Here is a 17,742-nt window from a genome sequence, read left to right on the forward strand (position 1 = left end):
CATAAAAAAGGGCAAAGGACATGAATGAGGGATTAATTGTTTCCGAAATTAAAAATTTCAATTGTTAATTAGTTAATTCAAATTTTACAATAATTTCACAACCAATTCAATTTCGATATGTGTACCTCCCTTTTATGGTGGTTTCTCTAATTAAACCACGCATATCTGTAGAAGGAATCTTTGGAACTCGAAAATGTTAACGCTGATAAGTAATACCATAACGATGAAACTCATGACGGATACGTGATTGTGAAAATATGTGAATATATACATATGTTTCAAATAGAGGAATAAGTATAATTTAAGGGGTCACAACATTTGTTGTAGACTATAATTAATTGGTTTTGTAGAGAAAGACACATCGGAAGAGAAAGTAACGTTTGGAGGGACATGGAATAACATCGACATCTTTTTCAAATTCTTGTATATCAAAAAAAGAAACCCTTAACAACTCGTGCAAACAATTTATCACGATTAAGAGAAAGATGATGAACAAAACACGTGGAACCAAACACTCTAAGAGGGACAAAATATAAGGATTCCTTAAAAAGTATGATAAAAAGTGAAATCTCATTTATTAAATACTGAGGATGACATGCAGTCATGTAGATGATCAAATAACAAGAATTAAGTATATCACCACCCCAAAATTGTAAAGGTGCACGAGCTTTAATCTCTAAGGTCTGTGAGCTCTATCAATTAGATGATGATGTTTTCACTTTGTGACACTATTTTGCAGTGGTGTGTTTGGAAAACTAGTATGTTGCATGATACCATGAGACATACTTAATGAGTTGAATAATGCAGTAAAATATTATTTGTCAAAATTGGAATTGTTTTCCTAAATTAAGTTTTTATCTTTGAATAAAAAGTCTGAAATGCATCATATAATTTTGAACGATTCTTCAATGAAGTTATCTAAGTTCATTAAGAAAAATCATCATTGAAAATAACCTAGTACCAATTAGAGGGCATATAACCATGACCCCAACTATCAACAACACGATTTCAAGTGAAGAATTTGATCATTTATTGACACTATTAGGAAAAGACGCCCAAATATGTTTCCCACGCTAACAAGATTCACTAATAACTCATATTGTGGATAAATGTGTTAGACGATATGCCTAGATCTAGAGGGGAGTGACTAAATTCCAAGTTAAAAATTTATCTGAAAATTTGACTTAGAAAAATTTATGGCGCGAAAGCAAATTTCAAATATTTTCCGGATCAAAAATCGTCTAACCGGACCTACTATTGAATAGCTCGGATATGCGTAAAAGTGTCAATATTATGATAATAATCCACAAATCAATCAACAACAATTAAGCACAACTAATTGAATACTCTACAATAGTAAAAGTCTATCTCCAATAATATCCACACACAAAAAACTAAGTCAATAATTTGTCAAAACATTTAGTGTGCAAAAAATGAAGTTTGGAATTTTATATGGTGTTTATTGTTCTAAGAAATCCAATCACAACCAAATGGTTAGTGATCAATACAACAAACACAAGATTCCAAATGTAACCAAAATTGTGATCCAAACTATGTTGATCCGGTGATCAAAGCAATCGACAATTTGCGAATCAAAAAATAAAAGATTATATATATCTATATATCTATATATATATATATATATATATATATATATATATATATATATATATATATATATATATATATATATAGATAGATAGATAGATAGATAGAGAGAGAGAGAGGGAGAGTATACAAGGATTTGTTTAGGCTAATCCCCAATCGATCTAGCTATGGGTACGTCTGCCCTCAATTCGAATTTAAATTGAGATATTATTATAATAAATCTTACTTTGAAAATATATGTATACAAGAGATGGGAGATTAAATCTCACAAACCCTAAGTTTGTTACTGACTCTAACACCTCCAAAAACATTGATCAAAGATTAATCAAGACACCAATAATGCCACTTCAATTCAATTGTTGTTGCTACTTTCTTGCACGGCCTCCTTGTATCAAGGATTTCACCCGGCTGAATTAATCACAAGCGCACACTTATTGAACCCAAGATTTGTCAACATGATTCACCGTTCACACTACTCACTTGCACGGCACACCTAGTCTCAAGGCTTTCACTCGATCGGATCCAAATTGCGCAATCTTGTCCAAAACCTTCAAACCCTAAAGATCTTGAAGGAAAACCCCGCCTCGGTTTTCTAATTTGAATCCCTCAAAGATCTTAACCCAATATTTCGGTACAACAAACCTAATTGGACGTTATCAATCCCAATCTAGATGGCACCCGATCAAAAAATGATTATGTATAGTTTGATTGTGTGTATGCATAGATTGAATTGAAGATGATGAGATGCTTTAAAATCATGGATTCATGTAGGTTTTACTCACTTTAGAAACCTTACTAGGGAATGATGCATGTATGAGTATATATATGCATGGGTAAGTGTAACACACAAGGAATGCAAGACATTTTGAGAAAACAATGAAAATATGCAAAAATCAGTCGTATAGGTCGGTCTGTTTAAGTCATGTGCTGACTTGTACGAGCATGTGCCGACCTGTTCAAAACAATGTGTCGGCCTTTCAAGGTCTTATGATAAATAAAGTTCACAGTGGAAACATTAAGCAAAATGGGTGAGAAATAATCTTCATGATATAATGGTGTAAAGAATTCAAAGGTAGATAAACACACAACATATCATACGCTCAATACACAATTAACATCATTACAATCTCACACCCATTCCACAAGCATATACACAAATATGCAATGAGACTCACGATATGACGTGACATTATGCATATGGCACCAACTTAACATTTGGTTCTCTTAGGAACTAGGGTCCCCCCTTCTGAACCATGAGCTCCCTTTCTGAGCTCCAAGCCCCCTTCTGAGTTTGGGATAAGACACTAGCCCCCCTTTTGATCTAGCATACATGCCTCTTTCAAAGAAACTACATAATGATGCATGTCAATACAAATCAATGTGACAACAACATCAATGCATGTGATCCCCCTTCTAGCCGTGACCGACATGCATTGACACACAATAATAATCTTCCTTATGAACTACTATTAAACAATCATAACACAATGCATACAAGCACACAAATAGTTCTCACTTATGAACTAATTATCATCACGTCAACAATACATGGTTAATCACCATATAATCATGCATCTCACAACAATACTAGTCATTTTAGCAACATATAACATCACAAAACAACATCATATGCATTCCATACAATTGCTACACCACGTAAATAACAATATTTAAGTAACTCAATTAGCATTCAACAATGATAATTCCACCATAATTAATTTAACTCATAATAATTAATTAGCAACACCAACACGGCCAAACAGTAGTCAATCATCATTCAAACTACAAAACAACATCGAAATTTCAAGCCAACAACTCGAACTACACGAACTTCGACAAAATCACCTTTTTTGAACAACATGACGGGTATCTCGTCACCACGGTGATGCCTGTCATCCTGTTAAAACTCCTAACCCGTCATTCCAATGACGAACAACTTGAAACCCAAGTGATCAGTCACCATTTGCATTAAGTTTCGTTACTGATTCAACACGAAACAGAGGCTTTTGACACATTGTACAAGCATTTATGATACGTTTCAAGTTAGTTTTACTTCCGTCATTATACTTAGGCATTTTTAATCATTGTTATGTTTTACTTATATTTTAGTGATTTTATGCGTGGGATACTGTGTTTTTGTCCAACAGGTCCAGGTAGAAGAACCAGGGAACTCAGAACGAGACAATGCGAAATTTCGGCAAGCAGAGAAGCAGAAAACCCCGGTACAGGAGGCCTGACACGGCCACCCGTGTCAGCTGACACGGGCCGTGTTAGGCAAGGGAGGACGTGTTGAAGAAAACAGTAGCCTGACACGGCCACCCGTGTCAGGCACCTCAAGCAACCGTGTCACCCATGCCAGGGGTGTGTCAGCCAGGACAGTAGGCTGACACGGCCACCCGTGTCAGCCTAAGCCCAAAAATTCAGTTTTCTCGGGCTTTTGTTCGTCGGGCTTTTTCAGAGATATTTTTGGACATGTCCAACTGCTGCTTGGAATTTTCACTATAAAAGAGGGCCTTCTGCCAAAGGAAAAATCATCTTGGAATACGGCAAAGTACAGTATTGTGAAGCAATCAAGTATTACAGAGATCAAGGCATTCGAAGAGCTGAAGGTTTTCATGAGCGGGAGCGATTGAAGATCAAAGTCATCCAATTACTTGTAATGTGTAATTTTTATCTTGAATTTGTTTTGAAAAATATGAGTAGCTAAACCTCCCAATGTTAGGGGGTGACCCTGATTTAGAATTGTAACGAATTTGAGTTTACATTTGCATTTATAATATTGTTTTTACTGTAACCTTTTGATGTGTTTATTGCTTTCTCTTTCGGACCAATCGAGATTGATTTGTGGTTATCAATTAGGCTGGACCGCCATTGATAAGGTTTTCATAAGGTTACTCTATCGTAGATATCACCTAGGACTATGGATACCCTGTATGAACCAGAGCATTCTTGATATTATAAAGCTTAACTTCACCCTAATTGGCTATGAACATAGAAATTAGGGTAGATTGATTAAAGGTTTTCTCACCAAGGACTTGAGAGAAAATACTCTTAAGAACTGGTAGTAATTGATATTTGTTAATGCAACAGTGACTCAGAGTTGTTACAGGGATAAATCATACACCTTCCCCGGCATTGTTCCTTTTTCTCTTTAAACCCTTATTTTCATTCTTCTTTGCCCTTACTTTTATTATTATATTTTTACACCTAAAAACCAAATTAATACTTTTTGTTTAATTGAATGATAACTTAAACTCAATATTGACTTACAATCCTTGAGATCGACATTCGGGGATTTTCCCCATTATTACTATAAAAGGCAAAATAGTACACTTGCTATTTTCCCGATCAAGTTTTTGGCGCCGTTGGGGACTGCCAAAATATAGAGTTTAATTTTAATTTCAATTAAATTTTTTTTGCTCTGCAATAAAATTATTTTTCTGTCATTTATAATATACTAATTTGTGTATGCAAGGAGAACCCTCAACTGAATTTCTTTTTGACGCAGAGATCGAGAGAACCCTTCACCGAAGACGTAGAGAATAAAGAATGGATTATACAGAAGAAAGTACCTCTGATCACTCAGAAGTCAATGAACCAATGGTTGAAGTTCCTCCAATTCCACCTCCGGAAAGACTCCTGGGGGACTATGGAGGTGCAAATGCACCGGGTGGTCGACTGACCATTGTCAACCAACCGGTGAATGTGACAAATTTTCAACTAGATCCTAGCACGAGCAATCAATTGGAAAGAAAACCTTTCACCGAAAAGGTTAATGAAGATGCCAACAAACACCTGCAAAGATTTCTAACCATGAGCACGACCCTGAAAATTGATGGTCATACTGATGAAGCAAAAAAATTAAGAATGTTCCCATTCACTTTAGCTGAAGACGCAGAAGAATGGTTCTATTCTCTTCCTGCCGGAAGTATCACATCCTGGGAAGAGATGGAAACTGCATTCTTAGATGAGTACTTTCCAGCATCAGTATTCCTGAGAAAAAGGTATGAAATTCTTAATTTTAAACAGAAGGATGGTGAATCATTGGGAGACACTTACAAAAGATTCAAAAGGATCTTAGTAGCATGTCCAACTCATAATATGGATTAGACTGAACAAATGCAGATGTTCGTTAATGGACTGAAAATAAAAACAAAATAGTTGATTGATACAGCAGTCGGTGGCTCAACAAATTTCTCAACAGCCACTGGTATCTGTAGCGGGGTATTCGTTACCATTAGAGATATTGACTAAATCCAAGGTAAATCATACAAGTCGAGTCGCCACCGCACTTCTATTTATCCAAAGGAATGGTTAGAAAGCGAACAAAAACCTAAAAGTTTTATCGAATCAAAAACTAGTAAAAGAGAGTCAGAGATCTGGGTAAGGGGGTTGGTTATGCAATGGGAAGGTGTTAGGCACCCAAAACATCCTAGGTACTCCTAGGGAGCCCTTTTCATACTTGTTGTAAGGTTGTTGTTTTTTTTTGTGAAAAATTTGTTTGTGCAAACATGATTGAAGAGATGAGGAGAGAATATACAAGTTTATTTACATTTTGTGTTTGGATGGATAAACCCATTGCCTAAGTACCATCTTAAAAAAGATTAGGATCAAAACCTCGTAGTTCGGGGTAAAAATATCAAAATGAGTTGGTGAATTGATTGGTCCAAAAGCCTTAAGGTGTTTTGTTATCCAAGGGAGAAAACTCGACCCAAAACCACAAATCCACCATGTGAGGATAACTTCAACATGCTAGTGAGGGGTTAACCATATAATAAGCATGGAAGACTCATTGTCCATCACTAAGGATATAGGTGAGTATTACATCTACCTCAAGGATAACTCAAACCTAATAGCTAAAGGTTATGAAAAAGTTTTGATAAGAAAGTGGCCATTGAAACCACAAAAGACATTTGAATGGGTTATATTTACCAATGAAAAGTATGTACAAAATATGGTCAAAGTTGACTTAAAAGTCCAATTCCAAATAAGTGTTATGAAAAGAAAGTTTGAAAATCAAAAGCATAGGGCTTAGGTTTCTAATGTTTGAAAACAAATGTTAAATGTTTGCACAAAAGTTTTGGCTTGGGTTAGAGTGGAGGGAAGAAGAAGAATGGCTAAAGTCCTAGTCATACAAAAGATGAGGGATAGGAAGTAAGACCACAAATGGAGTTCCTCTCTTGAGATCATATTAATGATCCAAGTAGCTCCCATCCTTTAGAATATGCAAGCAAGATAAGCAAATACTCAAGCAATCAAGCACACAATCAAAACAAGCTCCTAGGAATCTTCCAATGGCTTTTAGATCTCTCCCTCTTAGAAGCTTATGGCAATGGTTCCTCAATTTGGCTCAATGTTGGAATTCCTAGCACAAGAGCACACACATCAAAAAGTCCTATCAACAAACAAAGAATGAACAACAAGGAGTTTAGAAATTGGTCCTTTCAAAAGTCCTCTTCAACATTTATAGCACTCTAAAGGCCCAATGCCTAGTTGCTCTTTGACTCCATTTTGCATAGGGAAGGTCCTAAAGTCTAAGTCCTTTTGTCCATTTTTTGGCATTTGGTTCACAATAATCAAACAAAACACAAACACAATAGTATATACACAAGTATGTGCTCAAGTGAGCAAAAGGCAAATTGCAATAACATAAACATGTGCTCAAGTGAGCAAAGGAAAAAGCAAATGAATAATATGTGCAAGAATAGTAAATTGCATAAAAGTAAATAGCAAAAGTAAATGTTAATGGTTAATAGTTAGTGTTAGTAGTTAGTGTGCCATAAGGCAAATTTAGCGCTATGTTAAGCAATCGTAATTGGACTTATGTAGAAGTCACAACTATCTGAGGCCGGTCAATAATAATGTAGGCAACAACACAAGTTAGAAGTCTTGATTAGTGAACCAAGTTCCAACAACTTGCCATGCCAAAAAGAAGAAGAGAATTGATCTTGTATTGGTTTAAGCCTTTTGCATGTTTAGGAAACAACCTATCCTTAATGCAAAACCATTATTGATCAAGATGAATTAGATTTGAATCAAGGAAGATTAAGTCTCCCTAATCAATGCTAACTTATCAACCTTCAACTCATTGATCAAAAAGAAAAAAGAAGAAGAAGAAGAAAGAGATGAATAATGGAAAAGGAAATGGAAAGAATAAAGTGCATAAGGTGAAATAGAATTTACCAATCCATGTGTGTTGACCAAATGACATTGAAAGTCAAAGTCAAACAATGAGAAACCAGAAATGGGATGAAGATTGGAGGTCAAATAATAATCAAAATATTTTTGGCATTTTTAATATCAAAATAAACTTGAATTAAAAATAAAAGAAAGGTCAAACTTCAAAATCACTTCAAATCAACCTTGAAAGATCCAAGTGATTTATCCCAAGTTCAACAAGGTCAAACAAGGTTTGACAAAAAATTTCAGCATTTTTAAAAGTCAGCAACTATTTTTAATCAATTAAAAATGAATAAAAATAACCTAATTGAACTAAAATCTCAAATAAATCTCAAATCAATTAAAAAATTGATGAAAATATTTTTCATAGATCCATCATCATTCAAATAGGTTAGGAAAATATTTTTGTATTTTTTGAATATCAAAAACTATTTAAAATGAATTAAAAATAACTAGAAAAGAGAAAATTCACAAAAAATATCAAATGACAAAATAAAAAATATTAAAAATCAAAATTAGAAACTAGAAATTATTTGGAGAAGAATGCAATTGGTCCCATATTTTTTGGATTAAAAATGAAGAAGATATGAATTTTTGAAAATAATGGAAATAAAATAAATTAAATCAGAAAATAGAAAAATCAAAAAAACAAGGAGCGTCGGATGGAACTCATTAATTGACGTGGCAACATCTAATGGTCCAGAAGCGCGTTTCCATGGTAGGCCAAAGTCAGCAGCGAAACACATGGCATTATTAAAAGTCATAAGAAACAAAGGTGGAGATTAGATCGTGGTCAATGGATCCAAGGGCTGTGAAGCCATCCACGTGTGGACGGTGGTGGAAACCACCGTCTTCTCCGGTGAGAAGCCAGAATCCGGCCACCAGTTGCAGGTTTTCAAACCTTAACCAAACCACACGATCCTTATATCAAAATGAAGTTGGGGTGATGTACATCACCCCTGTAACCTTGAATTGCACTCAAACTTTCTATAGAATAAGAAATCTGAGTTGGAAGATTCAGGTACAAAAATTACAGTTCATTAAAATACAAAATTAAAGCCACCACTGGCTTGCCTCTCAAGTGAGGACTTCAGAAAACACATTGGCCAGGCAAATAGATCATGGGACAAGGAGATTCGAAGCAAAAATCAGTTAGACCATACCTTTGGATTGTGAGTATTTGAGCTGATTTCTTTGCTTCCTTTTGAAAAACATAAGTACAATGGACTAAAGGATGAAGGTCTAGGAACTTTAGATCTAGAAATTCAACCAGATTTAGTTGAATTTCAGATCTGAAAAATTTGAAGAAAAGTGAAATAGTTCCTTTGGTAATGGTTATGGATTCAGTTGTACAGCATCTCAGGCGCCATTAGGTTGGATTTCAAGTGAAGCAAGCAAGTGTATTTATAGCAAGAGCTGATGCAATGCATGATCAAACTCGTGTGCATGTGAATTGGGTCCTCCATGCATGGGCCTATACAGGCGCATGTGAGGCCCAAAACTTGGTGCAAATGCAAGCTGAAATGAATGTGAGATGGTTTGGACGTGTAGTTTGGAGTAAATTGGCTTGTGTGATGAATTTCAACATGTTATGCATAATCATGCCTAAAACTTCTCCTCTTCGAAAATGCCATTTGCCAAATCCAAACATGAGCATGTTAGTAATGGTTGGAAAGGTCTTGATGTAAGGAACAAATGTTATGTTGGGAAAAAATCCATTTGAAGTGTGGAAATTAGTGAATTTTGAGTTTAAAGTGTAAGGTGCAAAACATGCAAAGGCAAGGTTTCCAAATTTGGCCAATGTTCAAGCCCCTCTGTTTTGATGATGCAAGCCCCAAATGAAATAACCTCCAACATCAAAGTTGTAGATCTTTTCAAGACAATCAAAATGGACTTAACATTTGCATCATTTGGATTTTTGATGAAAGAGTTATGGGCACTTGAAGTTGGACTTTTTTGACTTTCAATGCATTTGGTCCAAAGTGACCTATAATATTTTGCATTATCACATGTATTTCCTTTGAGATTTTGAAATTTTGTTCAACATAACATTTTAAGTAGACATCTTAATCTTTCCAATGCATTTGATCCCACCTCAAAATCATAAAAAATGAATGAGTTATGTTCTTGGGAAGTTGACCCAAAATTAGGGTTTCAATCAAAATGACCTATAATGTCTTGGAATGGATGATGACCTTACAAGCTTCAAATAAATTTTTTATGAACATTAAAGTTGTTCATATTTGCCTTAAGAACATTTTTGATTTTGGGATCATCTCCATTTGACCAACACATAAAAAGTTAGGTCTCAGTGCATTTCAAAATAGTCAGATGAATTGACTGATCAACTTCTCAAGTCCATGACTCATATCTTGATGAATTGATGATTGATGACACTCAAATAAGTTCAAATATGCATGAAATGATGAATTAAAGAACTTCCCTTGATTGTATTTGATCATGGGCTGAGGTTGCTTCAAGAGCAAGGCATTGTGGATGATCAGATGAACTAGGGTTTCCATGGGGAACAAACCTCGAACTCTTTGACTTGATTTGATAAAAAAATTATGAATTGAGATGCTAGGGAGGCATATTTGATGGATGAGAGCTTTTGGAACCATTACCATGCTTGCTTTCATCTTCTCTTGGCCATATCTTAGTACTTATGATCTCCTTGAAGCTCTTGACTTTGTGATTGCTCAAGCTACAAACAAGAAATGTTAGTGACATATTTTTGTGCTTTTGGTTAGTAAACAAAATAAGAAAAGCAATAATATATAATTCAAGCATGCTTGGTGATCTCAAACCACTCACAAGAGGTCCCACCCAAAGGTAAGGGGAACCAAGATGCTTATGATCCTTGAGGCAATGCAAATGCAATGTTATGATGCCATGAGGGATCTTAGGGACAAAATTGGGGTCTTACAGTATCAAGAGGATTATTGAAGCAATAGCTGTCAATGATAGTATGGCCATCATGCTTCTGCTGCGCAAGAGGCTTTGTTAGTTGGTCAACAATATTGTCAAGTGTAGGTACTCTTCATATTTTCACATCTCCTCTATCTATTATCTCTCGAATGAGGTGATAACGCCTAAGTATGTGTTTGGATCGTTGGTGAGATCTAGGATCCTTAGCTTGTGCAATAGCACCATTGTTATCACAATAAAGACCAATGGGATCCACATGCTAGGAACTATGCCAAGTTCACTGTCATACGGTGAACTGACTTTAATGTGTTTTTAATCGCAATGTCGCGGTTAGCAAGAGTCGCCACCGACTTTTCTTTTATCCCATAAGGAAAGGTGGAAAAGAACAGGAAAGACCTTAATTTAGATTCTTAGGTTCGGGAGGTACATTATACAAAGGGAAGGTGTTAGCACCCTTTGTATCCATGGTTATCCATGGGCTCTTAATTGCTCAATCATTTATGTTTTTCTAGTTTGAAAAAGTGTTTGAGAAATGTGTAGGAAATGTTTTGAAAAGGAGAATTTAACTTTGTAATGATTCTTGTATGAATGTATACAGAGTGGTTATCTCGTTTAGTTTTGAAAATAGTTTAGAAAAATATAACCCGGCAATGATTCTAGTGCGAATGTATGCCAAGTGGTGATTTTCTAATGGAGGTTTTGGAAGGTGTAAGGTGTGAAAAGTATTTTAGGTTATGAATGAGCAATTAAGGGTTATACCTGTCCGAGGTCTTTCCGGGCACTTCCTATCCTTATGAGGGTAAAACTGTCCTTACTATTGAGAAGTAAGTAGTTTTATCCTTTGGAGGTAGAAGGGTCATCGAAGGGTCATTGATTGGTCATCGAAGGCAACAGTTGTGAGGATACCTTAGCATTCGAAGGGACTATCATCATTTAACCGTAGGCTACACTGAAGGGTCGTCGAGGGACAAAGGCAACATTCGAGGGACTACGATGATTTAACCGAAGGGTCTTTGCTAAGTGTATCCCCATATTCGCGGGACATGACCATGATACCGTAATCGTGGGGTAACAAAGAGAGGTCCGGGCTCACTTATTTAAAGGCAAAATTTTACAATTAATTAGGTAGCCGTAATCAAGTAGGTAATTAGGTCCACATTAAAGTTAATACATTAAAATCAATTAAGCCATTAGGGTGGATCTTCGCCATAACATTAATACATTAAAATCGATTGAGTAATTCAGAATGAATCTCCATAAGGGTATCCCACACATAAGGTGGAATACCTAGCCGGCCGTTTCTTCGAGAATACGTAGGCCTTTACACAATTCAACACACGGATTAGAGCATCGAGATAACGTATAATTGAAAGTTGCACCAGAAAATAAACACAACAGTCATGAACTCTGGCCAAAGGATGCAGAATTATAATAAATCATGATTAGACAAACATAAGATAGAACAGCAAGGAAATGAAACAGCCATTGTCCCGTTCGCCCCTGCTTCGCCTAGCGAAGGCCTAGCGAGTACTCGCTACCGGCTCGCTTAGCGATGTGCTAGCGAGCGGCTGCTGGTTTTGAATTTGATATCAGTACAATCTCAACCAATTTTATGCCTTATGGATTTCATTACTGCAATTGTATGGTTGATCATTTAAGGTATTCAGGTATATGCTAAAGTTCACCTGCCAAACTTAAGATATTTCGTAAATCTAATCATAAAGCCATATGCAAATTAAGAACATAAGACAATAATAGCAATGTAAACCTGTTAGCAACTGAGTTGTGACTTCGAATCGGCAAATTGGATTGAATTGGGCAGAGGTAGACCTTGGTGCCGCCGTGCTCCTTCAGGGTTTGCCTCCAGTGAGTATCAGGGTTTGCTTACTAGGGCTCTCCTGTCTCCGTATTCGTTCTCCCGTCTCCGTTTTTTTCCCCTTTTCGTGACTGAAGGCTTGGCTATTTATAGTGCTCTGGCTATGACCTAATGGGCTCAGAATGAAGCCCAGAAATTCTGATATTCGCAAGCTTCGCTAGGCGAAGGAATTGCTCGCCTAGCGAGCAAGCTAGTTTGGGCTTTTACTGGATTTGGCGCTTCGCTGGGGCGAGTGTCATAACGAGGGGTTCGCTAGGCGAAGGAATTGCTCGCCTAGCGAGCAGGCTATTTGGGCCATTTTCTGGATTGGGCCTGTTGTGAGCTGGACTTTTGTTCCTTTAATGTCAGGGCCTTGCAAAATGAGTTGGGTGCCTGAAAAATGCCTTGTAATATTAACGGGCAAATTTTGGGGTATGACAGCTGCCCCTGTTCAATATTCTTGAACCGAGAGAGTTAGGATGGCAAGTATGTCGTTCGTGGTCTGGAGGTGGAAGATTATTGAACACTAGAATGCCCCCAAAAATTTGCGCTTGTTAATCAAAGGTTAGCCTTGATGGAGATGGGCTTAAAGATGCCATCCAGGCAGTTTGATGATGAGAGCTTCAGAGTGCGTCGTACATTAGACGATATCTGAAGACATGGGTGTCATACCGGGTCATACGCTAGACCGTATAGTGAGTCATCCGTTATGCTATCGACTTCGCTGGGGAGTCGGAGTGTGTTATATACTGCTGGGGATAAAGGATCAGAATAGATCATACGCTGGGTCATATCCGAATACTAGAGTGAGTTGTTCAGTAGGCGGATGACTTTGCTGGGGATGAAAGATCAGAATGGATCGTACGCTAGATCGTATCTGAGTTGCAGAATGAGCCATCCATTAGGTTGTATCTGAGGAAGGTGGAATTGGAATAGATCGTACGCTAGATCGTATCCGAGTTGAAGATCCAAAGGGGTCATATGTTAGGCCGCATTGGAGTTGCGGAATGAGTCGTCTGTCAGGCCGCGTCTGAGGATGAAAGGGGTAGTCGTACGCTGGACTACACTTCAGAAATGTACCGTACACTAGGTAGCATCTGAGGAGATGAATATCCGAATGAGTCGTACGCTAGACCGTCTTGAAATAATTGAAGGAATCATATGTTGAGCTGAATCAGAATGAACCGTGCGCTAGGCCAGATCTGATAGTATTTGTGCATGTTGTATCCGCAATAAATATCTCGGAATGTACCATACGCTAGGTAGTATCAGAGGATTTGAGGGTCAGAATGGATCATACGTTAGATCGCATCTGAGTTGAAGGAGTCACACGTTGAGCTGAATCAGAATGAACCGTGCGCTAGGCTATATCTGGTAGTATTTGTTGTGTTTGCAGCAAATGTCTTGAATGTAATCAATAGGAGTATCTGTTTGACTGGATCTTTACTTTGACCGTATCAGGAGGACGATTAACCTGAAAAATAGAGTTAGCTTAATGCTATGTCATGATGCATGAGATGCTTTACGCTTCTGAAAGTAAATGCGAACAATGTATGCATGCGTATGCTGTGAAATGATGTAATGAATGAATTATGCATCTGACAAGTTCTTCCCGAGGACTCTACTGGGGAAATAAATCTCAGTCTTCTGGTCGGAGATATTTGTATTGATGACCCTGTCTCAGCTGGGGTATTTGATTTCTGTCTGATGGTAGAAACATTCGACAAAGCCTGGCTGGGGATGGGATTAGCAACGGATTCATTGGAAAACATGATTAGACCTTCTCCTCGACCCTGAAGTCTAGTGGTAATCGCTATTTCTATTTTAGGCATGCATTTTTTGTAAACATTGATCATATTCAAATGCATAAATCAATTCAAATTAAATCAATGGACGTTTATGCAAGCAAAGCAGAGGAAGTAAGACAACAACATTTTTTTCGAAATAAAATTGTATTGATTTTGAAAGAGGGCCTATAAACAGGCAATTCGTGTACAGGGAGACAGAAATCCTAGTAAGAGGAAATTGTCAAGCAAACCAAGAGAAAGCTATGCAGAAAAAGCCCTATCGATTCTAGTTCCACTACTGTCATTATGTCTTCCAGTATCTCATCTCCTGCTGTCGGATAGAAGTGATTGGCTTGTTCAATCCCTTGAACTTGGTTGAAGCTGACGGAGAACGGGACATGGTCATACGCTTTAATCCCTAATTTTTGCCTGGACCGCCTTTTCAGGTTTTCAGTCCACCAGGATACCCCTTTTTGCCCAAGCCGCCTTTTCAGGTTCTCGACTTGCCGGGTGTACATTTTTATATGTTTATCCCTAATTTTTGCCCGAACCCTTTTGGTTCGCCGGGATGCCCTTACTTTTGACTAGGTACGTCGACCTAGCGGGTCTCTTTTATGCGTAGTATTTTTTAACTATGTCTGCGTTCACAGGATGTGGGAAGTCTTCGCCATCCATTGTAGTAAGTATCATGGCTCCACCAGAGAATATTTTCTTAACCACAAATGGCCCTTCATATGTGGGAGTCCATTTGCCTTTGGGATCTCCTTGTGGTAGAATGATACGCTTGATCACCAAGTCGCCAACTTGATACACCTGTCTCTTGACCTTTTTGTTAAATGCCGGGGTCATGCGCTTCTAATATATCTGCCCATGACAAACAGCCGCCAGTCTCTTTTCATCAATCAAATTTATCTGATCGAGTCGAGTTTGAATCCATTCATCCTCGTCTAAACCCGCCTCTTTCATGATCCTTAGAGAGGGAATCTGAACTTCCACAGGTAAGACGGCTTCCATTCCGTAGACTAAAGAGAAGGGAGTGGCCCCTGTCGAGGTGCGTATTGAGGTGCGATAACCATGGAGAGCAAACGGTAACATCTCATGCCAGTCTTTGTACGTTACTGTCATCTTTTGTATGATCTTCTTAATATTCTTATTAGCAGCCTCCACGGCGCCATTCATCTTTGGCCGGTACGGAGAAGAGTTATGGTGCTTTATTTTGAACTGCGTGCAGAGTTCAGTAATCATCTTGTTGTTCAAGTTAGTACCATTGTCAGTGATAATTCTTTCAGGGATGCCATACCGACAAACGAGACTATTCTTGATGAACCGTGCCACCACATTCTTGGTGACAGAAGCAAATGAGGCCGCCTCTACCCACTTTGTAAAGTAATCAATAGCAACAAGGATGAAACGATGTCCGTTAGAAGCAGTAGGTTTAATCTCTCCAATCATATCGATGCCCCACATTGCAAAGGGCCAAGGTGCTGTCAACACGTTCAATGGAGCAGGAGGCACATGTACTTTGTCCGCATAGACCTGACACTTGTGACAGGTTCTGGAGTGATGGTGGCAATCAGCTTCCATGGTAGACCAATAATACCCTGATCTCAGAATCTTCTTGGCCATCGTATGTCCACTAGAATGAGTCCCGAAAATACCGTCATGCATGTCTTCCATAATCCTTTCCGCTTCCTTTCTATCCACACAGCGAAGCAGAGTCGAGTCATGATTACGTTTGTATAATACTCCATTACTCAGAAAGAATTTAGCGGAGAACTTCCTCAAGAATTTTCTGTCATTGATGGATGCCCCTTCAGGGTATTCCTGAGCTTCTAAATATCTTTTTACTTCGTGGAACCAAGGTTTCTCCTCTACTCCCTCAGTGTTAAGTTCATAACAGTATGCTGGTTCATCTAACCGCTCAATAGTGATCCTGGGAGCTTCGCTATCCCATCTGACTCTGAACATAGATGACATGGTAGCTAATGCGTCTGCCAACTGATTCTCTTCTCGTGGGATATGTTCGAATGTAACCTCTTCAAAGTGTGGGATTAATGTCATCACCCGCTCTCGATAAGGGATGAGATTCGGATGTTTAGTGTCCCATTCTCCTTTGATCTGACTGATTACCAAGGCTGAATCTCCGTACACACTCAAAAACTTGATTCGCCGGTCTATAGCAGCCTTGAGTCCCAAAATACATGCTTCATACTCAGCCATATTATTGGTACAATGAAAACATAGTCTAGCAGTGAAAGGTGTATGGTAACCCCCGGGAGAGATGATTACAACGCCAACACCGTTGCCCAATGCGTTAGAAGATCCGTCAAACACCATAGTCCATCGGGATCCCGGTTCGGGTCCTTCATTCGGTCCAGGTTTCTCATGATCAGTAATTAGCATGACATCCTCATCTGGGAACTCAAAATTCATAGAGTGGTAGTCGTCCACCGCTTGATGAGCCAAATGATCAGCTAGCACGCTTCCTTTGATTGCTTTCTGGGTAGTATACTGGATATCGTACTCTGTTAAGATCATCTGCCATCTCGCTATTCTTCCGGAGAGGGCAGGTTTCTCGAATATGTATTTGATGGGATCCATCTTAGAAATCAACAAAGTGGTATGATTCAACATATACTGTCTTAGTCGGCGAGCAGCCCAGGCCAAAGCGCAGCAAGTTCTCTCGAGCAGTGAGTATCTTGTTTCACAGTCGGCAAACTTTTTGCTAAGGTAGTATATGGCATGCTCTTTTCGACCAGACTCGTCATGTTGCCCCAATACGCACCCCATTGAATTTTCTAACACGGTCAAATACATGATTAGAGGTCATCCTTCAACTGGTATTATCAGAATTGGAGATTCTTGGAGATACTTCTTGATTCTGTCAAAAGCTTCTTGGCATTCATCATTCCATATCATCTCTTGATTTTTCCTCAGTAATTTGAAGATGGGTTTGCAGGTAGCGGTCAAATGGGAGATAAATCGGGCAATATAATTTAAACGTCCCAAGAAACCTCTGACTTCTTTGTCTGTACGGGGAACTGGCATTTCTTGAATAGCTCTCACCTTTGCCGGGTCGACCTCAATTCCTTTATCACTGACAATAAATCCCAAGAGTTTACCGGATCTTACTCCAAAGGTGCATTTGTTCGGATTCAATCTCAACTTGTACTTCTTCAACCTCTCAAACAATTTGTACAAATGATCGAGATGTTCTTCTTCAGTATGAGATCTGGCTATCATGTCATCCACATATACTTCTATTTCATGATGAATCATATCATGAAACAAAACCACCATAGCGCGCTGGTATGTTGCTCCTGCATTCTTCAAACCGAACGGCATTACTTTGTAACAGAAAGTGCCCCAGTGCGTCACAAACGT

This window comes from Lathyrus oleraceus, chromosome 7, assembly GCF_024323335.1.
Source record: "Lathyrus oleraceus cultivar Zhongwan6 chromosome 7, CAAS_Psat_ZW6_1.0, whole genome shotgun sequence".
NCBI lineage: Eukaryota > Viridiplantae > Streptophyta > Magnoliopsida > Fabales > Fabaceae > Lathyrus > Lathyrus oleraceus.